General features: G+C 45.9%; 1 protein-coding gene and 1 long non-coding RNA gene across 9 annotated transcripts in view; one reads left to right on the top strand and one right to left on the bottom strand.

Annotated features, from left to right (window-relative positions):
* Window positions 1-22,809, top strand: part of LOC138915130 (ral guanine nucleotide dissociation stimulator-like) — a 63,255-nt gene that overhangs the window by 24,509 nt on the left and 15,937 nt on the right. For 7 of the 8 annotated variants that reach the window (XM_070233660.1, XM_070233666.1, XM_070233665.1 and 4 more), the window contains exons 3-4: window positions 7,963-8,118; window positions 9,365-9,490. The gene's annotated coding sequence lies outside the window, so the exon portion shown is untranslated. Of the gene's footprint in view, window positions 1-6,831; window positions 6,892-7,962; window positions 8,119-9,364; window positions 9,491-22,809 lie in introns of those variants that run through there. The other variant, XM_070233664.1, reaches the window with a different exon arrangement.
* LOC138917420 (uncharacterized) lies at window positions 434-6,752 on the bottom strand. The gene is made up of 4 exons (XR_011425378.1): window positions 6,494-6,752; window positions 5,702-5,747; window positions 5,056-5,116; window positions 434-4,777 (listed from the first exon to the last, which is right to left on the bottom strand). It is a non-coding gene; the product is annotated as an uncharacterized lncRNA (long non-coding RNA).

The raw sequence follows: 22,809 nt of genomic DNA on the forward strand, positions 1-22,809 counted from the left end.
CCCCCTGTGGGGTCCTCTGGTCACTGACCTCTAAATCATGATGAAGCCACTGTTGTTTCTTCATTGTTGTTTTATGAATTGCATACCTATTCTTGACCCTCTTTGGATAGAGAACACCTGTCTTCCCTACTCTCTGAAGGATGTAAAACATTCAGTGAGCGGAAGGTGTGGGCTGCTCTACACTTTCGTTAAGGCTAAGCGAAGAGGCAGGAGGCAGAGCCCACCTCCTCAAACTTCATCAGGGAGGAAATGGGCTTTTGGGGGCACGTGATATCTCTTTGTCAACAAGAGCTCCAGAGCACTGGTGACCTTTTAGAAGCCAGAGGAAGCAATCAGTAAGAGCTGAACTCACTCCTCCTTTTCCCTAAGCACAAGCCCTGAGTTACCTGAAACCCATGCCCCCAACACAGGACACAGAAAAGACATCACTATTATTAGAGAATCATTTATTGGGGAGAATTAATATTCTCCACAAGAAGGAATTATTTTGCGGTGGGAAATTTTCTGCTCTCGAAACGCTGGAAAAGCGTTTTCTGTTGACATAGAGACAGATCCCTAAACATAGTGCCTTCAGCAGTGGTGAGAACAGCTGGAGGCCCCTGGGCCGGCTTGATGCCTGCAGGTGGAGCTCGGATGGGGCACATGCTCCCTGCGGGGCACAGATAAGGGACGCTTCTGATCCAATAGCTGATCTTTAAACGCCATGACTTTCTGATGGTGTCTGTTCTGGTCTCTGATCCGTCTAGAACATGTAGGATAATTCTGGCCAGCAAAGACAACTTCTTGGTGGCAGGACTTGGTGCTTGGCACTTTACAGGAGGGAGCCCTGTAGTTGGAAGGATGCCCCTGGACGGGCTCTGCCTGGGCCTGCTCTTCTGCCTTCTGGTCAGTTTTCACAAACTTCCTCAGGGAAGGAAGGGGCTCTTGAGGGCGGGTGACCTCTGCTGCACACCGCTGCCCCAGTTTCTCCACTGGGAACTTCCCAGGGACCGTCCTGGTCTTCTGAGCCGTGGTGGTCCCAGTAACGGCAGCTCTCCCTTTAACCAGGCCTCTGCTCTGTGCAGATGATATGGGGCTGCCCTTTTCCTGGGGATGTTCTTGGTTTTTGCCTTTTGTCCCAGGATGAAGCCATTGAAAAATGTGGTTCATCTTTTTTCTGAACACACTTTCAGGAGGAGGCTGTGCCTTCTGTGATGAGGTCTGGGAAGACTTGCTCCCAAGCATCTCCTCTGATGCTGTGATCTGAGTAGGGAAACTCTTTCTTGTAGGTTGGGATGTCCCCAACCCTGCATCCCCTCCACCAAGCTCTTCTTTGTTGGGGCCCGGAGGGCTCACTCTCGTTGTAGCTGGTGGGAATTTCTTATCCTCGTACCTCTTTCGGTCTTTCTTAGGGACCCAAGGCTCCTGCCGCTGCTGCCTGCTGATCCCAGTGTCCTCCAGATGGACATGCAGCACCTGGGAAGCTCCCATGTCCCCACTGGAGACACCGTGGGCATGAGTCAGTGAGGCCTTGCAAGTCAAGCTCTCTGAGGCAGGGGACCTGTCAGTGTGTTGGCCTTGGACCTGGCTCTGATTCCTCTTCTCTAGTTTCGACTTTAATTCCCTAAACAGATGTTCCTTAAGATCCAATGACTTCGGGTCTTGGGGAACTTGTCTTTTTGGTGCAGGGCTTTCAATGGTCCCAGTAATTTCTATTTTACTGTGATTCTCACGTATCCTTTGGGAGCTTCCTGGCTTGCTGGTTGTCAACACATTACCAGTTTTTGACTGCAGAGCGTTGAGCTCCTTGGCCCTGAATATGTCCCTGGCCGTGCTGTGCACGGAAAAGGGTTCCGACTTCATCTTTTTGTCCTGTCGCCCTCCTCTTCTATCACTGGGACTCACTCTCTCATCCTTTGTCTCATGTTTGGCACCAGCTTGCCTTGCAGGCAGCTCTGGGGGGCATCTGTTGCCTAGCTGAGTAAATTTCTGACTCGCTTTGCCTGTGATGCCACATGTGACAGGCAGATGAGTCTGCCTGGCACCCTTACTCCTCTGAACAACCTCTGCAATCTCTTGGTTGATACCAGAGGGTGATTGTCTCGGCACCCCTTGTCCTTGCCTGCCCATAGGTGAAGTAGCAGGGCAAAGACGATCCAGGACCAGGGCTGAATTTGTTGTTTCCGCTTTTTCTTGAAGAACAGATTTAGAGCTTCCTCTATGGGGCTCGAAGCCCTCGGATTTGGAGTCCACTTCCAAAGTTGGGTTATTTGAGGGGGGACAGTAGAAATAGGTCAAGGACTGGGATGCAGCATCTTCCAATTTAAACGCCTGAATGGATTCAAGGACCCTGCAGGGAAGGCCCCACTCCATTCTCATACGAAAGCTTTTAATATGGGTTTCCATCATCTGTTGTGCACTGGAATCAATGAAGCAAAGCTCCTGGAAGGTATTCAGGGAGGAGTCCCCACCCACTGAAGGTGGCAAACTCCTCTGTGTTATTTGGGTGCGGGATTTGTCAGAAAGCAGCAATGTCTGCTTGCTGGCATGCCATGAACTGCGCACCGTCCCAGGGAGCCGAGCCTCACTGATTTCCTCAAACTTCTTGCTCAAATGTGCTTTCAGGACATTTTCAAGTTGTTTCTGATCTAGACTTTCCTCCAAGGCCCTTGAATTTTTCCCTGACAGACTTGCCACCTGACTATTTAGGTCTTTCTCAGAGTCATATGCCGGATCCTTATCTGAAGAGCTCTCTGAGTCACTCAACAGATGAGCTTTGGGGCTGTTCTCTGGGCTATGCCCCCGATCCTTCCCCATCTCCTTCTCTACCTGAAGCAGTTCTGAACCCCTCTCATGGAAGCTTTTGGATTGGCTCAATCCAACATTTAGATCTTTGTTCACCGAGATCCGTGAGAGTCCACGATTGCTCTCTGCCTTAGCTATCTCTGAGAAATCTCTTGGAGGCATCATCAGTGACAGACACTCACAGATCCTGCGGGGCAGGCCCCACCGGTGTTGGATGAGCCTCTTTCGAAGGTGATGTTCCAGTTTCTTCCTCAGCTCATCACTGAGAGGAAACTCTACGGGAAGGATGGAGATGGAGGCATGGGCCTGGGAGGCCTGATGGTAAGGAAAGTTGGGAGCTGAAGAACAAAATTCTTCCTGAGATCTTTGGACTACAGAGGGGGAACCCCACAAACTTTCCTGTTGCTTCTGCAACACTTTCCATTCCAGTTGTTGAATTTCAGATGAGGTGAGAGACTCTGATTCATCCTGGGGTCTATGGTGACACACTCCACAGATCCTTATCTGGGGTAGAGGACCAGATGGTAGGATTGGGAGTGGGGATTTAAGGTGGGCCTGGGACTTGACCTGAGTGAGAGGTAGGGGCTGGGATTGGGGCAGGGTTTGAGGCAAGGGTTGGGGCTGGATCTCAGGCAAGGATGGAGGTGGGCGATGGAGAGGTACTGGGGATTCTTGGCCCATGGAGGCATTTGAGATGGTATTGAAAAGGAAGATTGTGGTGCAGTCACTTGAGTCACAGATAGCAGAGGGCAAGGACTCGCTGTGCAGAGATGGGAGACCCCAGAAGAGCTGCATACATTTTTCCTGTAAATGGTCCTCCAAGATTTTAGGATATGGGGGCTGCTCATGTATGTGCAGCTCCTTTGGTTTGCCTGCACTGCTCCAAAAAGGAAGGGAGAATGCTGAGTCACACTCATCAGCATTTGACTCTAACGTTTTCCCCGAAGGATTTAGTTGGTGGCCTGGCCTAAGTTTTTTTGGAAAAGAACCCTTCTCCTTCTCCTTTTCCTTCCACATCAGGAAATCACTCCTCTTTCGGACTTGTCTCTCCAGGAGTGCCAGGACATGAGGGCTGAGAAATGAGAGGTTACCAGGCTCTATAAGGTTAGCTGTAGGGTGTCTCTCCAGAGAGGACTCTGAAGAATGGAGGGCAAGAAACTCTCGATTAAAATCACATGGTGCCAAGGTGGAAGGTGCTAAGAACAAATCTTTGGCACAAGCTTGCCACCAGGATAATTCTGAAATTGACAGGCTTGAATGGTCAGTGCCTCTGACTGTTGGGACATAAGTGGACAACCCACCACGGCTATCTGGAGATGAGTTCTCTGGAACAGACTTCAATAAGATGGAAACCAATTTAGACTGAGTCACAGTTAAAGGGTGGTCTGTCGGTGGTGAGACAGACAGGCTTGGTGGTGTGTGATGACAAGCCAGTGAATCATTGGGATTCATTATCTGGGACAAATTTGGTAAGGGGTTAATATCTTGGGAAAGGGTGCGGTCAAGAGAGAAGATCGTATTCAGAGACAGAGTGGCCTCTGGTTGGAGAATAGGACCCGTTGCCTGGGTGTCATGTGGTGGCAGAGGGGGAAGGGCAAGGGGTTGGGGTGGGGAACGGTCTGCTGGGAATTTGGACTCCAAGGGAGGAAAAGGCTCTGGTGGCATAGAGTGACCCGGTGGTGAGGGTGAAAGAAAGTCAGCTAAGGGTGTCATTGGGTTAGGTGAGAGGACGGAGGGGGGCGGTGGGGAAGGGTCAGGTGGAGGGGATGGTGTTAGGTCTCCTGGAGGGACTTCTGAGAAGGCAGAGGACAGAGTGAATGATGACTCAGTCCCAGAAGCTGTGGAAGCCATAGAGGACACAGAGGCTGTATCATCTTCCAGGTCCTCCAGGAGCCGATTGATCTCAGCAGTTGTGCTATTACACACCTCACAGGAGGGGTCTGGGCATAATAGTTGACGAAAGCGGGTGGTATCGAGAGGCCGGCCTAGGGGCCTGCGGGAGACAGGAAGTAGAAAACTGTAGCCAGGACCAGAACAAGGAAAGGAGGACCTGCTGGCCTGTCAGGGGAGGGGCCACCTGAAGCCTGCTGCCCCTTCACAATGCCCCACGTCTATGACTTCACCATACACTCAGCAGCCCTCACCCCAAGGCCTTCATTCACATACCCGTTCCTATGGCAAACCCCTCCCATGACTACTGCAGGCTGTACTGAATCCCTGGAATTGCAGAGAACATGTTAAAGAGGGATCAGGAAAGAAAAGACTAGTCACCTTTTCAGAATAGAAATTAGCCTCCTTTTCTCCTCTGTTTCCCTCTGGTAATTTCTCCAACCTGGGAAACCAGAAGAGTGAATTACATGTAATAAAGGTAGAAGCATAGGTGTTACACGGGAGTCCCTTTATGGGAGACCCTTGGGATATTAACTCTGAAAGCCCCAAGAATCAGTAGATGTGGTCAAACGGTCAATGATAATATTAATAAGGTTCACATGTGTTTGTTGCTTCATTTATAAAGTACTGTCACATACGTTATCCCATGGGATGTTCAAAACCCCCATGTGAGGAACATAGGTCAATGGTTACCTCGAGGAGTCTGATCATCCAGGAAGTCAACGTAGTTTCTACAAGGTCAGGAGACAGAAGTTCTGACTCTTGACGTCTCCCACGGCCACCCACTGGGCAACACCCGTTGTCCAGGCCCATCACTGCTTCATGCCCAGAGCTGGGCAGAGCAGGAATCTGAGAAATGTCTCGGGTTCTGACTACCTTCCCATGAGCCTTTCCTCTGAGGCCTCTGTCTTCTGAGAGGGACTCTATCTAGCGACTGACATCCTCAGAGACCATGGACCTGGGACCTCATGGAGAGGACAGGAAGGGTCACCCTTGGAGAGCTCAGGTGGGATAGGTGGAACCTTACCACTTGATGTTCCACCTCTTCTTCTCCTCTTGGCTCTGCCCTGACGCTGAGAACAAAAAGAAAAGAATGAGGAGCGAGGACTTAGTTGGCTTGCTCCTCTCTCTAGGAAACTCAGATATTCATCCAAGATTAATGTCACTCTCCATTTTTATTACTAGCACTTTGTGTTCTTTCCCTTTCTGAATTTCTAAAGGTGATAAGATACTTTCAATTTTTCCTTCTTTGAAAAACTCGAAGGAGGATTTTTGGCTGGAGTCCACACTTGATATTCTCAGTCAGAAGTCCTCTGCTCAAGGAGGGCATAGACTCTGAGGCCCACGGTCACATCTGTGCTTCCTCAGATAGGACCCTGTATCCTGGGACAGAGCTCACACTCCAGTGTCTGCTCAGAGGCTCAGCCCTGCTCTCCTGATCTGCCCAATACAAAGGACGGTTTGGTCGAATGACGCCCGACATGGGAATGTGACTCATGATCCAGTGTTGGGAACAGTGTTCTCCTACACAGATCCCAAACTCCCTAAATAACCTAATGCAGGGCCGTGAAATCAGTCATGGGATTTTATCCAGGAATCCTCCACCACACCCAGATGGTCTGTGAGTTTTAAATGGGAAACAGTCCCAGCTGAACCCCTAGTCCTGCCTCTCCTATTCCCCTAGAAGGATGATGTTCTATCCTCTATTCAGACTTGCCATCTTAGGAGTCTCTCTGGACCAACTCATTTAAAAATGTGGGACTAGAAATGGAAACAACAATAAAAAATCCCTGTTGGTGGCTTGCCCAGGGATCCTTACCTTTTGGTAGATTTTGGTTTTCCAGAAGGTTGGTAAAGATGGAATCCCCACCAGGAAGCACAGGAACAGAAGAAGCAACCACAACCCACACACGATGGTGAGGTTGTGGTCACTATCTAAGAATGTCGAGCAGATGCTCAAAAACAACTCAATATGGCTATTCAGAAATGAGAGAACATTCCATTGACTGAACTCCATTTTCTGAATCGCAAGGCTGCCTGAGGCAACTGAGCTCTGAGAGTGTCCACACTTGCCTATAATCCCAGGCCTGCATCACAGAGCACTGAAGAGTCACAAAGGGTTTCAGAGGGTGGGGGAGGGGACATGAAGAGGGTGTGCCCATGGCCCCTTCCCCCCACCAGCCCAGCTGATCTCTCCATCCATCCTGGGCCCTCCAGGTCCCTCTGCCCTACCCTGCCATCCTATTTTCCAACTCTGTCCGTTCATCATATCATACAATTACATTAATGGAATTTTCTGCCTGTTCCACCTGTACTCCAGATATTACCTGGGCCCCCTTTACTGTTTGGAGAGCTTGACTTTGGTTTCACCAATTCCACTGCCTCGAAAGTCTGAAATGCTCCCTGGAATTTTTGCTAGTACCCAGACATTTACACTCAGAATCATATATGTCCTCAAATCCATCTTTCCTTTAGAATGTTTTTGCCTTACATGAACCCTGATATAGAACTTAAAGTTCTTTACTCATTTGGTTTTGTGAATGTTGAATAACAAATTTTAGTTTTTTGCTTCAGTCAGCCTTTACCGTCTTCAGCCAGTGGGGCTGACTCAAATAATTGAAATGAATAATTCATTATTCAACATTCACAAGACTAAAATCAGTACAGGCATACCTCACTTAATGAAAGGGACATGTTTTGAGAAATGCATCATTAGGCACTTTCACTGTTGTGTGAACATCACACAGTGTACTTACACAAACCTAAGTGGTAGAGCCTACTACACACCCAGGCTATGTGGTGCTACCCGTATGGGACCACTGTCATATATGTGGTCCATTAGTGACCGAAACATCGTTAATATTGTTACATGGTGCGTGACTGTGGTGGATGACAATGACAAAATGGAGTACCATTTTCAAGGCTTCTAAAATGGAGCTGGGAGGCCATTAAGGAAGTGGGGCTTATGCTTGTACACCACATCCACCACCAGATGTTAACTGAACTTTTGAGCTTTACCTGACAGCAGAGGTCACATCTTGAAGTGTTTCCTCATTCCAAGAAGGGGCAGTCTGCCTAGGACCAACTATGTTCTGGCAAGTCAGCTCACCCCATGCCAGAACCAGTCATTAACTGTTCACTGTAGACCTTTGTAAGCCTGTGTCCTTTCCTTTTATCTACCCCTGCCTCCTTTGTCTTCCTAGGAGCACACTTGAGCTTCTACTCGAATCTACATCTCCTGAATTGCAATTCTTGAGACCCCAAATAAACTTTTTGGTTCTTTTGCAGTTTATGCCTCTTATTTGCTGACTTTACATGGTGACAGAAGTGGGATCCCTAGCTACTGACCTTCAATTCTGGTGCCACTTCACAGACACAAGCAAGGTGCCTGCAAAGAATCTTTTGTGCTCTGTCGTCTCCTCCTGGTGGCTCTGGTTCCTGGTGGTAAGTCCTCCTGGGCCTGGACCTCCCATTTTTGGTAGAGGTCCAGACTCTTTATGTAGGCGTCCTTTGATACTGGTTCTGGCCATCCTTCCATTGTCAGCTTTGTTAGAAACTTCTGTTTCTTTCACTCCTTTTTTGGGCCTTTGATCCTTGGGTAAGTTCATACAAATGAGAAATCCATTTTCTAAGAGGACCACCAAAGAACAGCCCCACTCTGGGACTCCTGCTGGTTTTGTCTTTAAAAAATACAGACCTTCTACATGTAGATTTTTGTCCCACTGGCTCAGATTACTCAGGGTGATTTAAAGCTTCACTGGCCTAAATGGGGCTCCTTTGAAATTCCTAAATTGGTTTATCTGTGCACTCAATTGGAAAAAGCCTATCAAACCAAACAAATAAAATGGGAAACTTTTTAAAATTGGTATCTTGAGGCCTCTAAATGAAACACTGAAAAGGACACTTCCTTGCAAGCCATAACAATGTCATAACTAAGAATTTCAAATGATTAAATGTAAATGCCATCGATAAAAGAATATTAACTCCTCCTGTATTTGTCAGGGTTCTCTGGAGAACCAAGGAGATTATCTATATATATATAATATATATTAATATTGATATATAATAGAATATATAATCCATTGTATCTATATTTAAATTCATTTATTTAGTTCTATAAATTACATATATACACATAAAATTTATATATAAAAGAAACTTTGGCCTCGCCCCTAACTGCCTAAAAGAATTTAAGACAGAAGGCCTGTTCCAGGAAGGAGCTGTCAACGTAGGGAACTCTAGATGTGGTAGAGAAGAAGGTACCTAGCCGGGCCCATTTTACACAAGTTCTCTCACATTTGTTTAGAGATGGCCCAGCAAACATTTGGTTTTCTGTCTCCTTGTGAATTGGCTTCCTCCTCTTTGAAGTCCCAAACCATGACCCCCAACCCCGCGCCTTTGTAAAATATCTAAACCCTAACCATAGACCTGGCAGACACGCTGTAGACTGAGCAGCAGCATGAAGACCAGGGTCAACCTGATGACATTGTGGGTGGGACTACTGGCTGTTTGTCCACATCCTTGTCCTGGGTGCCCAGGAAGGCAGTCACCCAGCAACTTGCAGTGAGGTGTGGCGTGTGACTATGTTTCAGCCAATGCAATGGGAGTGGAAGTGGTGTGTGCCATTTCCAGGTTGGAACTTTTGAAAGCAGGTGTGTCTTCTCCGTGTTTCTTCTTTCTCCTTGTGCAGATTGGTTGCAGACAATGATACAGGCATCAGGAATGGCAGAGCAAAGAGACAGGAATTCATTTGTGACTGACACACCCTGTGGAAGAGAACCACCTGCCCAACATGAAACCCACCTTGGCCTGTAAGGTAATCGCACATAAATTTCTACTCTCTGGTTATTCTTTTTCGGGATCTGCTTGTTATTTTCTTAACTATTATGGAAATATTTCAAATATGCAGAAGAGTACATAGTATGACCTCTATCTCCGGCCCCAATACCCAGAAAGAACAGACGTTAAATTCTGCCCTATTTGCTTCCGACGTTGCATTCATTTGCTGGGGCTGCCATGACAAAATACCACACGTAGGGTGGCTTAAACAATAGAAATTTATTTTCTCACGGCTCTGGAGGCTGAAGTTCAAGATCAAGGCATTGGCCGGTATATTCTCTTCTGAGGACTCTCTCCCCGGCCGCTTCTCCCTGTGTCCTCACACAGTCTTCCCTCTGTGTGTGTCTGAGTTCTAATCTTCTCTTCTTACGTGACTATCAGTCACATTGGATTGGAGCCTACCCATGTGACCTCACTTTACCTTAATTACCTCTTTAGAGGCCCTCTCTCCAAATACAGCCCTATTTTGAGGTCCTGGAGTTAGGACTTCAACATATGAATTTTCAGGGACATGATTCAGCCCACAAAGATATCTCTGTTTTTAAGAAGCAAAATGTTGCCGTCACACCTAAAATTCACATTTCCATCCCGTTCTCCTCCCTCCCTCATCATAGGTATCAATATCCTAAAATTAATTACATTCTTTATGATTCCAAGAATATCCATGTGCATGGCTCCATTAACAAAAGATTACATTTTTATGCATAGTCAAGACATACATGTGTATGTCTCCGTTAACAAATTCTTACATTGTTATGCACTTAAAAAATGTACAGGAACAGCATCACACTGCACATGTCCTTCTTTGATTGGCTTTGGGCTATAAATGGGGAAGGAAAAACAGCAGCTGAGGGTAAGAGAATAAATAAACGGCTTATGCATAAAAACCCAAAAGGACAGATTTCCAAGAGCATCCAGGTTGGTGACCATGTGGAGGTTCTGGGAGAGTGGTTACCTGGAGAGAGCGTGGAAGCTCAGTGCCCTTTCCCCATGTCTTGCCCTATGCGTCTGTTCCATCGAGCTATTCCCGAGTCATATCCTTTTCTAATAAACAGGTAATCTAGTAAGTAAAAGGTTTCTCTGAGTTCTGTGAGCCGCCCTAGCAAATTCGTCGAACCAGAGTAGAGAGTCTTGGGAACCTCCTACTGACAGCCAGTTGCTCAGAAGCATAGGCGACAACCTAGACTTGCTCTTGGCACCTGCAGTGGGGGCAGTCTTGTGGGGCTGAACCCTTAACCTGTGGGATGTGATGCTGTCTCTGGGTACATAGTGTCAGAATCGAGTTGAATTGTAGGACACCCAGCTGGTGTCCCAAGAATTGCTTGTTGCTGTGGGGGACTCCCCCGACCCCCAACCCCACACACATTGGAATTGGTACCAGAACCTAGGAACAAACTGTGAAAGATAAGCGTCTTAGCTTGGGTTCCCATAACAAAATGCCATAGCGTGGGTGACTTAAACAACAGAAATTTATTTTCTCACCATTCTGGGGGCTGGAAGCCTGAGATCAGGATGCCAGCATGGTCAGGTTCTGGCGAGGGCTCTCTCCTCAGCTTGCATAAGGTCCCCTTCTCACTGAGTCCTCAGATGGTGGGGTGTGTGTATGCGTGTGAAGAAACAGAAAGAGAGATCTCTTCCACTTCTGATGAGGCCACAGTCCTATCTGATTTAGGTTCCACCGTTATGACTTCATTTTCACCATAATTACTTCCTAAAGACCTTGTGTCTGGACATGGTCACAAGGGGGGGTCAGGGCTTCCATATATGAATGGTGGGGAGAGAGAATTCAGTCCATAGCAATAAATAAAGAGCAAATAAATAGAAACAAAGGTTTGGCATTTCTCTTTCTCATTTCCTTTCTTCCTGACTTTACTGTCTTGCTCTTTGTCTAGCTTCTTGAACAAGTAGCTCATTGGTTTCTGATTTTTCTTTTTAGATACGTATGTTGAAGGTATCTTTCTTCTAAGTATTGTTTAATTCCATCCACCAGATTTTGTCATGTAGTGCTTTCAGCTATAAATATTTCCTGAGTTCCATATGAGATCCCTTTCAATGCAAGGTTCTCTAAGTTCCCAGCCATTATTATTATTTTCTCATCTGTCGCTCCTTTTACAAGTATGTAATGTTCCTCCTTGTCACCATGTTGGTTTTGTCTGGAGCTTTACCTCCAGATTTCTATAGATATACTTTTTTATTGACAGGTAAAAGACAAAATGAGGAAATATTTTTGCTATATATAAGCATGGTATCTGTCTACACTGCTGGGACAGTGTAGACTTCTAATCTGTCACTTATCCACCTTTGTGAAAAGGAATTCTGATATTGGCTCACTGAAGTCATTTTGGTCAACAGCACAGGAAATTGGTATATGTATGTGTGGGGACCTGGAAATGGCCACCCCAAGATATGTCTCTTTGGCATCAGGATTATTTGAGGCTGATTGCTTTTGATAAACTGGGACAGGGAAGGAGGAATGAAACTTGCCCTTTGTTAGGGCACATTTACATTTGTAAGGTAAATCTCTATCTGTAAAAGTTGCCTCCCTCTCTGTACCAGGAAGAAGAAAGGAGATGACCTTCTCTCTAAAAACTCTTAATCAATACCAAAGGCAAGGACTTAAATCTGCATTTTATTGTGCTAGTCTGGTAACCTCCTGTAACTGACTTTCCTCCCCCTCCCAATGTTGGCATTTCTTAAGGATTAAGCATCTTTCCTTAGGCTAGGAACTGATTGCTGAGCTCACCTGTGACCGCCCAGCTCCAGACAATCGACTTGAGTCCTGCTATGCCCACTGAGATAGCAGACCCACTACCTGCTGTGTCCATCAAGTGCCGACAGGGCAATCTTGTGACTATTGTGGGAGGGACATTTCAATCACATGTGAAACACCCCATTTGGCGGTATATAACCACTATGTGCACCCCACTTCTTTGGTGCCCTTTCTTCCTTCAGGAAGAAAGGCACCGGGCCACGGTTCCTCATAAAGCTTTGTTTAATTTTCTCTTGCTTTTCTGTCTCATGTGAATTTAATTCGTTCTCCAGCCAGACGAACCCACATTTGGGAAGAGGAAATGTCTTCCTCCCCTACATATGTTTTCATCAGTCAGATAGTCCATGTTGTGCTGTATTCACAACAAACTCCTAAGTCTCAGCTAAAAATGACCAAGGTTTATTTCTCGAACATGCTCCATGTCATCAGGGGCTGGCTCTGTATTATCCTTGCTCAGTCTGGAGGATTGAGTAGATGGCAGCTAAAAGATGCTCGATCCAACTTCTTGCACAGCTGCCAGGCAGGAAAAACACACTCCTACTGTTTGCCAAAGGTTTGTCTGGAAGAGACAACCTCATTTTTGCTCAAGTTTCATTTGCCAAAGGCTCACAAAGTCACATTTGACTTTAAGGGGCCAAGAAGATACATCCCTTCTGTGTGCCAGAGAAGAGCCGACAATATTTGGTGAACGGCAGTAATAATAACTATACACTGTGCTCTATTGTGTCTTCCAAAGCTTATTTTTGCTTTTTGTTTGTTGATTTTTTCAAAAATTCCCTTCAGTTATGTGAGTTACCATAAATCCTTCTAGTCAATTTCTTCAATAAGAAAACTGAAGTTAGCCAGAGTTAGCTTCTTTTGCTTAAAAAAAAACCGATCTAACGCATTAGACTTTGCGTTATAAATGTTACTGAGCAGCTTAGGAAAATGAACTTCAGTTTACACCTTGGGCTAGTTTTCAAGAAAGGGTACACACCGATTTTTGAAGGATAAGGTTTTAATAGGAAAAGAAGCAGGGCATGGCATGAGCCAATATTTAGATCCGAATAATTATTGGTGACTGCAGCATGTCAGGCAGGGAGCCAGCTGTTTTTGCATATGCTCTCTAAGTCAATTTTAATTCTTTATAAGAACAATATGAGGTGAATCTTACTATTCATCACTTATATATGCAGAAACTGAGGGTCGGGGAGGTGAAATGACCTGTGCAAAAGTCACTTAACTAGCAAATGATGGCTTTGTTTCAAGTCCATCATCTGATCAGGCAGAGGTGAAAGAGAAGAATGCAATGTGTGTTTTTGGGTAGTGGGTACTGTTCGGTTTGGCAGGACTGTGGGATGCATGAAAGGCGGAGGGGCCCTTGAGTGCTAAGGCAGAGAGTTGGAGTCTATCAGGTAGGCAGTGAGAGGAAGGTTTCCGCATCAGAGAGGGCACTGGTGGAGCCATGCCTCAGAAACATTGATCTGCTATTGTCCTCTACGATGAAGAGAAAGGAGGCACGCTGGAGGCTTGGAGACCAGTTGGAGGAGCATTGTAAAAACTCACATAGGCCTGAATGGGCATGGGTGTTGGCAATGGAAAAAGAAAAAGGTATTCTATCGAGTCTCCAGACGCCCAGGGAATTGCTGAACGAAGTCTGAGTTCTCCCTATGTAGATAGCTCATACTTTTCGTTATAGGTTTCTCAAGAACTTGCTCCCAGAAAAAACCTGGATGGAGAACAAAACAGGTAAGTGCCCGAGTGAGAAATCTACAAAGCTCCTCTCCCCCAAAATCACCTCTTCCCCATCTGGCATGTCTAGTTCTGGCATGTCTTGCAGGTGGTCAGTCATGTCCATCACCTGGTTCCGGTGTGTGCAACACCTGTATCTGGTGTATCCGGCAGGTGGTTCTCACAAGACTTGTAGGTGGTTCAGACGTGTCCAGAAGGTGGTTCAGGCGTGTCGGGCACCTGGTTCCAGTGTGCCTGGCATGTGGTTCAGGATTCTCCATCTAGTGGTTCAGGCTGGTCTAACAGGTGGTTCAGGTGTGTCCAGCCGCTGTTTCAGCTGTTTCTGGAACCTGGTTCTGGCCTGTGCTGGACCTGTTTCTGGTGTATCCATCATATGGATCTGGCATGTCCAGCACAGTGTTTGGGCGTGTTCAGCAGGTGGCTTCAGCGTACTGGGCGCCTGGTTCCATCGTATCTGACCATTGGTTCCGTGGTGTCTGGCAGGTAGTTCCTGTGTGTCTGGCATATGGTTCCAGTATGTTCTGAAGGTGGTTCCGGCGTGTCCGACTGGTGGCTACCATGTGTCCGGAACCTGATTCCTTCGTGTGTGGTTGGTGCGTTCAATGTGTCCAGGTGTTGGTTCCGGCGTGTTTGACAGTTGGTTCCCGCATGCCTGGCGGGGGATTCCAGGCTGTCTGGCAGGTTGCTCTGGCCTTTTCTGGAAATTGGTTCTGGCGTATCCAGGACCTGGTTCCGGTTTATCCAGCAGGTGATTTTGGCATGTCCGGCAGGTTGTGCTGGCGTGTTAGGCTGGTGGTTCCGGCTTGTCTGGCAGGTGTTTGTGGCATGGCCAGCACCTGGTTCTGGCGTATTCGGGAGGTGGTTTCAGTGTATCTGGCACATGGTCTCGGCATATCCAACAGGTGGTTGCGAAGTGTGTGACAGGTGGTTCCTGTGTGTCTGGCATGTGGTTCTGGTACGTTCGGAAGATGGTTCCAGCATGTCCTTTGGGTGCTTCTGGCATGTCTGCAAGGTGGTTCTGGTGTGTCAGTGTCATGGTTCCAGTGTGTCTGGCGGGTGGTTCCAGGTGGTTCTGGTGTGTCTGGTGGGTGCTTCTGGTGTGTATGGCGGGTCATTCAGGCATGTCTGTATGGTGGTTCCAGAGTGTGCGGCAGGCGCTTCTGGCATGTCTGTTGGCTTTTTCCGGCTTCTAAGGGGCCTGGTTCCAGTGTATCTGGCAGGTGATTTTGGCTTGTCCAGAAGGTGGTTCCGGCGAGTGAAGCAGGTGGTTCAGGCGTGTCCAGCAGGTGGTTCATGTCTGTCAGTGATGTGGTTCCGGCATTTCCAGCACATGGTTCTGGCACTCTGAGAGATGGTTCTTTCATGCCCGTCATGTGATTCTGGAGTGTCCATCAAGTGGTTCTTGTGTATCCGGCAGGTGATTTTGGCGTTTGAGTCAGATGGTTCTGGTGTGTCCTGCAGGTGCTTCTGGCACGTTTTGGACCTGATTCTCACATCTGCGGTGGGTGGTTCCACCGTTTCCAGATGATGCTTCTGAAGTGTCCCACAGTTGGTTCCAGCATTTAAGGCAGGTGGGTCACACAAGTCCCGCCCGAATCATTCGGCTGAGGCACGAATGGTTGTCCTTCCACATGCTTAGGAGGAGAGAGACAATAGGATTTTAACCAACCACTCTTTGGAAGTTAAGAAAAACTCGCTTTCCACAGTGCTCTTACAGCATACTGGCAACCTCTCATGCCGCCCTTGTGCATGGGTGGAGAGAGTGTTCACAAAGCAGCTATGGAAGAAAGGCCAAGTTTGCTCCGCAGAGTCCTACATTGCCCTAAAATTGCAAGGCACAAAACACTGCCTCCAACCCTCAAGGGGAGATGAGCAATAATCCATCTTGCTTCCAGCTCTTTAGGAAGCTGAGAAAGAACTCACTTTCCACACTGTTCTTATAGTGTACCTTGAACATCTCATACAAAGGCACCTGAAATGCTGTTTATTTGGAGCCCTTAACTCATTGCTTTAGAACTTCTGCTTTTGGGGCATTTCCATCTTGCCAACCCGGCTCAGACAAAATGCCTACATCTTCTCCTTAAGCAAGGAGGCTGAGGCCCGAATGATTGTGCATCCACATGCTTAGGAGGAGAGAGACAATAGGCTTTTAACCAACCGCTCTTGTGCACTGGAGGAGAGAGTGTCAGAAAGCACCTATGGAAGAAAGGCCCCTTTGCTCTCAGCCGTGCCCTACATTGCTCTAGAGGTGGAAGGCACAAAGCACCGCCTCCATCCCTCAAGGGGAGACAGGACACAAACCATCTTGCTTCCAGCTCTTTAGGAAGCTGAGAAAGAAGTCGCTTTCCACAGTGCTCTTACAGCATATTGGGAACCTCTCATACACAGGCAGCTGAACGCCATTTCCTCCCAGCCCTTAACTCGCTGCTTTAGAACTTCTGCTTCTGCCACATTTCCCTCTTGCCAACTCGGCTCAGGGGTAATGGCTACATCTTCCCCTTAAGCAATGGGGCCAAGGCCCGAATGATTGTGATTCCACAAGCTTAGGAGGATAGAGACGAGAGGCTTTTAACCAACTGTCCTTGTGCATTCGTGGAGAGAGTGTCAGAAAGCCCCTATGTCAGAAAGGCCCATTTGCTCTCAACCATGCCCTATATTGCTCGAGAGGTGGATGGCACAAAGCACTGCCTCCGTCCCTCAAGCGGAGACAAGCCACAAACTGTCTTGCTTCCAGCTCTTTAGGAAGCTGAGAAAGAACTCACCTGCTGGATATGCTTGAACCAGGCACCTTAGATGCTGGAAAAACACTACAGGCATGCTGAAAGCACCTGCCGAACACTCTGGAACCACCACACAGACATCCCATAATGACCCACCAGACTCACCGGAAGCACCCACCGGACACACCAGATCCACCTGGAACCACCTGGAATTGCCTACCAGACATGCCGGGACCACCTGTTGGATACGCCGGAACCAGGTGCCTGATTCACTGAAACTACCTGCCGGACACGCCAGAATCAGGTGTCGGACACGCATGGAAAACACACAGGATATATCGAAATCACGTGCATGATATCCCGTAACAATGTGCCAGAAAATAAAGTACCTAGGATGTGTGAAATCCTATTGAGGCATATTCATATAATGCATTTATTATCATCTTTCTCGCTTTTTCTGTTTTATTGTTATAATTTTTTTTTTTTTTGAGGAAGATTAGCCCTGACTAACATCTACCACCAATCCTCCTCTTTTTGCTGAGGAAGACTGGCCCTGTGCTAACATCCATGCCCACCTTCCTCTTCATTATATGTGGGACTCCTGCCACAGCATGGCTTGATGAGTGGTGCATAGGTCTGCACCCAGGATCTGAACTGGCGAACCTTGGGCCACTGAAGGAGAACATGCAAACCTAACCACTGTGCCACCAGGCCGGCCCCAAGTTTTCTGTTTTTTTAAAGCAATTTCAATTCTTGCATTTGTTTCACCAGGAGTGGTATCATCATCTTGGACAGTTTCCTCCAGAGTCACAGTATCTAAAATTTGGAGCGTTTTTGTTGCTTGTTTGGATAAGTGATGTCAGAATGTCTAGTAAATCTTCCCTAGGAGAACTGTCTAAAAGACGTCTCAATTTAGCAGCTGCAGGGACATGTATATTCAACATTTCAATCGATAGTAGTTCATTTTTGTAGAGCTCATCTGATAATTCTCCCAGCTTCTCTTTAGTTTTACAGGTGTTGAAAAATCCCTCAAGTCAGTCCAACAGTTCCACTTTAACAGCAGGATATGACTTCTCTTTTAAATCTGTACCATCTGCAAACAGCACAGGCGTGTCATCAACAAAAGTGAGTGGGAATTGGGCTGGGTACTGCCCACAATCTGAACCATCAGTGCAGCTGCCCCAATCCTGTGCAGTGGTGGCAGATCCTGAGTATTGCTGGCCAGGTAGGTCATGCTGGGGATGAGACTTAGGATGGTGCTCTGCAGCCCTCGAGCAGGCAGCTCCACACCAGCTGCCAGTTGCAAGTCCAGTCCACACTGGGTGCACATGGGGGAGCTTGGAAGCAGGAAGCCATCTGGGTGAGCAGCAGCAGGAAGTGGCTGAAGAAAAATTATGGGAAGATGAGGGGAGAAAATGTATAATAAATAAAGCTTGCCTTGTTATGCAGATAAATCTCTCAGTTAAAAAAATTCTCTAGGGGTTGGCCTGATGGTTCACTGGTTAAGTGCGCACGTTCCACTTTGGTGGCCTGAGGTTTGCCGGTTCTGATCCCAGGTGCAGACATGGCACTACTTGGCACGCCAGGCTGTGGCAGGTGTCCCACACATAAAGCAGAGGAAGATGGGCATGGATGCTAGCTCAGGGGCAGTCTTCCTCAGCAAAAAGAGGAGGATTGGCAGCAGTTAGCTCAGGGCTAATCTTCCTCAAAAAAAAAAAAAAATTCTGTAGGGGCTGGCCTGGTGGCACACGGGTTAAATTCACACATTCTGCTTTGATGGCCTGGGGTTCACCAGTTCAGATCCCAGGTGCGGATCTACACAACACTTATCAAGCCATGCTGTGGCAGGCATCCCACGTATAAAGTAGAGGAGGATGAGCATGGATGTTAGCTCAGGGCCAATCTTTTTAAGCAAAAAGAGGAGGGTTGGTGGGGAATGTTAGCTCAGGGCTAATCTTCCTCAAAAAAAATTCTCTAAGAGTCATTCTCTTTCTGGCGCAGATGCTTTTACTAGTGGAAATTTCCTTTAGAAACATAAATTTCCTTTCCAAAGAGGAAGTCTATCCTTCATTTAAAGCAGTCAAGGTGGAGATCAAGAGTTTTTCCTGCATCTGCTGGCTCTCGATTGCTTTTGGCTCCAAATAATTTGTATGTCAAAGTACCATACTTTGGGCATCTTCAGCATTCCTTCAAGAAGAAACAACTTGTTCTTGGAAGTCTCTGTCTCCTCCCCAACCCAGATGCACTCAAGCTGTTAGGGGCCAACAGCAAACAGGGTTCTGCCTCAAGAAGCTTTGGGGAAGCCTCTTCACCCTCAAAGGCCTGAGACACACTAGAGGGATAGATCACTGCAGGTTCTTCAGCCATTGAAAATAATATAAACAGTTCCATTCTCATAAATTTAACAACTTGAAAACAAGGAACAACTTACCAAAAATTTCAAACTAACAAAACTCAACCAAGATGATAGTATTTTCCTCAGTCGGGCGCTGCTAGCCAAGCTTTTTGCCACAAAACTCAAGACTTGGATTCACGTGACACACCTGAAGAAAGCACAAACTCTGGGGGGAACTGCACATCATTTGGTGACTTAAAAATAAAGATTTCTCCAAATGGAAGCAGACACTATCTGATGCGAAGGTTTCCAAGGTGTCTGGACCAGGTCTGTTGGAAGTTTGTCTGCCAAACCTTTGAGGATGACATGACACTTCAGATCATCTCCAATGCCTCTGATCTTGATAACATGCAAACTTCAGGTAAAAAGTGCCAGAGAGTTCTCCCTCCTCTCACTCCATGTTCCTCAAATGTGGCCACAATAGGTTTCCAATCTGTGTGTTTTTCCTCCAACCTGGGACATGACTCCCAGAGAAGCTCCTTCCTGGCATCGAGGGATGAGAGGCTACTGAAAGTGGAAAAATCTGACTGCAGATCAACAGTGCTTTCAGAGAAAGATCGCAATCAAAATGGGGACATGTGAAAGTTAATAAACGGAAACGTAGTTGAAATAGTGTTGGAAGGCTAATAGAGGGAGTTCTCATGCCCTATGTCAAAGGCGCAGTGCAACAGGAAGAATAAAGACTTTCTCTTCCTGACCAGTCAGAAACTAAGCCAAGGAGAGACTGTCACAACTCTGCTGATGAAAAGCCACTGCCCTCAGGACTGTGTCCAATAGCCCCCACAGTTTTCCCCACTCTGAGATAAAAGAGCTTCTCCTCTCTTCCTTGCTGGGTGCTCCTGCATGGCTTGCCATGGTTGCACACTCCAAATGGCTATTCTTCGCTAATCCCAGATAAACCAATTTTTGCCAGAGAAATAACTGGCTGTCTATTTGTTTAAGGGCAAGACTTGTTAATAAGCAAGAGATGTAGAGAAAACATTTGATACAATCCAACTCCTGTTTGTCATAAAATTTTCTAGCAAGTTTGAAATAGATGGAAACTACTTTCACTTGTTGAAGGTCATCTACAGAAAATGCACAGTTGACTTCATGCTTAACAGGGAAAGACTAAATGATTCTCCCCACAATAAGGAACAAGGAAAGGAATACCACTTTCACTACTCTTATTCAACAAAATACTGAAGCTTCTGGCAATAACAGAAGTAAAGGAAATAAAAGCCATAGAGTTTAGAAAGGAAAAAATGTAACCATTCCTAGTTTCATTGTTGTCTGTGTAAAAAAACTCTGGGAATCTACAAAAAAAAAAAAATCAGAACTAATACATGAGTACAAAAAGTTCACCAAGTACAAAGTACAAGATCAACACACAAAAGACAATTTTATTTCTACAACTAATGATGAACCTGCAGATGATAAACTTGAAAATGCTGTATTATTTAAAACCACTCCAAAGAACATGAAATATTCAGGCATAAATTCAAGAACATGTGTACAGGATCTGATGCTGAAAATTATAAAATACCGATTACAGTGATTAAAGAAGATGCAAATAAATTGAGAGCCTTACTATTGTTAGAGACAAATGCAGCAGAAATTAGTTAAAGTGGTGAAAGCAGATTTTATTCAGTAACAGCTGACAGAAGCTGAGCTGCGCTCAGATTTGTACGGAGGTGAATCTAGAATTTTAAGGAGGGAATGAAGGAGCAGGGTTCAGGGGCTCAGTAGAGTCAAAGAAGTGAAAAAGTACAAAGGTTGGTCAGTGTAACTGTGATTAGACCCACTGTGTTCGTTACTTTGCAGTTATCAAAGTTAGGATTCTATCCTCACTCAGAAGTTGAGAGAAAGAGTCTCTATCTGTCTTAATGATCGTATTTCAAAGGAGTGGCTCTTAGGTCCTTTAGAGAATTGTGAGAGATACATATCGACAGTTGTAAGCCCTCTTTAGTAAATACTCTAAGAAGGGGGATCAGAGGCCTATAATTGGGTGTTGACTAAAATAAATAGCAAATTTTTCTGTCAGCTTTGAGCTCTCAGGAAGGCATTTTAATGGTGGGCTGGAGTCATTCCGGTTACACAGACTCATGCAGCTAGAAGCCACGCCAGAGTTTGGTTGAGTCTCCTCCTGGTGTGGGGGTTTGGAAGGAGTTGTTATGTGCTGAGAATTCTGCAGTCCTCACCATGTTACTGGATAGAATAATGAGTACAGGTCTCAATTATCCCCAAATTGATCTATAGGTCTAATATTATTCTAATAAAAATTCCACCACAGTTTGTAGACAGAGACACCTTTTTCTAAAATTTATATAGAAAGGCACATAGCTGAGAGTAGCTAAAACAATCATGACAGGAAGAATAATGCGGCAGTAAACACTTTAACAATATTTAGTATTGCCTTGTACATACTGTAATCACAGCATCATCATTTTCTTTGTAGGACAGCTACATAAATCAATGGAACAGAGTAGAGAATCCAGAAAGGGACCACAGAGTTATACCTTAGTGATCTCTGACACCAAGAGTGAACCTTAATGTAAATTATGGACTTTGAGTGATAATGATGTGCCTATGTATGTACATCAATTGTGAAAAGTATACTACTCTGATGAGGGATATTGACAACAGAAAGGTTATGCATATATGGGGGCAAGGACTATATGAGAACACTGTGTATTTCATTAAATTTTGCTGTAAACGTAAAACTGCTCTAAAAAATAACATCCATTTATTTTTTAATAGGCAATACAAGAATACCTTGTAGTGATAAAACTGGTCATTATTTTAGCTGTGATGGATACAGAAACTTGCACATCTGATAAAATTGTACAGAACTAAATACACAGGAGCAAATTAGTACAAGTAAAACTGGAGAAATCTGAATAAGATAGTGGATTGCATCAATGCCAACAAGCTGGCTCAGGTATCGTTCTATAGTTTTGCAGAATGTTATCATTGTAAGGAACTGGGTAAAGTGTACACTGGAACTTTTGGAGTTATTCCTTACAGCAGTGTAGAATCTACAGCGATCACACTATAAATTTCAATTAAAAATAGTTGGCAAATGGAAAGTCAGTCTATGTTTTAAGTTAGGAAGTTTCATTAAATGGTCAGTCCCATTACTTTATAAATTGAATACAATGCCAATAAAAATTTTAACGAGCTTTTCTGTTGAGTTAGATAAATGATCCTACATGGAAAAAATAAACGCATAAGCTAAGCTAGGAAAATATGGACCAGGAAGAACTCTGAGGGAGGAGCTGCTCTATCACACGTTAAAAATATTGCAGAGACTGTAATGCGACAGGAGAGGATTGTTGCATGCACAAGAAGAGGAGAGAAGGGAAAGGGAGGGGAGAGGGTGGCAGAGGTCAGGGGAGTGGGGGAGGGGTGGCCTGATTGGAAGTTGTTGACACGGGGAAGCCGGAGGTCACTAAGTAGAAGGCAGGCATCCTATGTGATGGTTTAGGGAGCATACGTGGCTTTCTCTGGCGGTCCTGTGTTGAAAGCAGAACGAGAGTTTTGGAAACTGGCAGTTACTGACCAAGTGCTGACTGTTCTGTGCTGAATGCTGCAGGGGCTGTGATTTGGCTTCTTGGGATGTTTGCTTCCCACGTTGGGGGTCAGAGTTATACTGTCATATATGATCTGGCCTTTGTCCATTTGTATATTCAGTCTCAAAA

The sequence above is a fragment of the Equus caballus genome, chromosome 14, assembly GCF_041296265.1.
Source record: "Equus caballus isolate H_3958 breed thoroughbred chromosome 14, TB-T2T, whole genome shotgun sequence".
Lineage (NCBI taxonomy): Eukaryota > Metazoa > Chordata > Mammalia > Perissodactyla > Equidae > Equus > Equus caballus.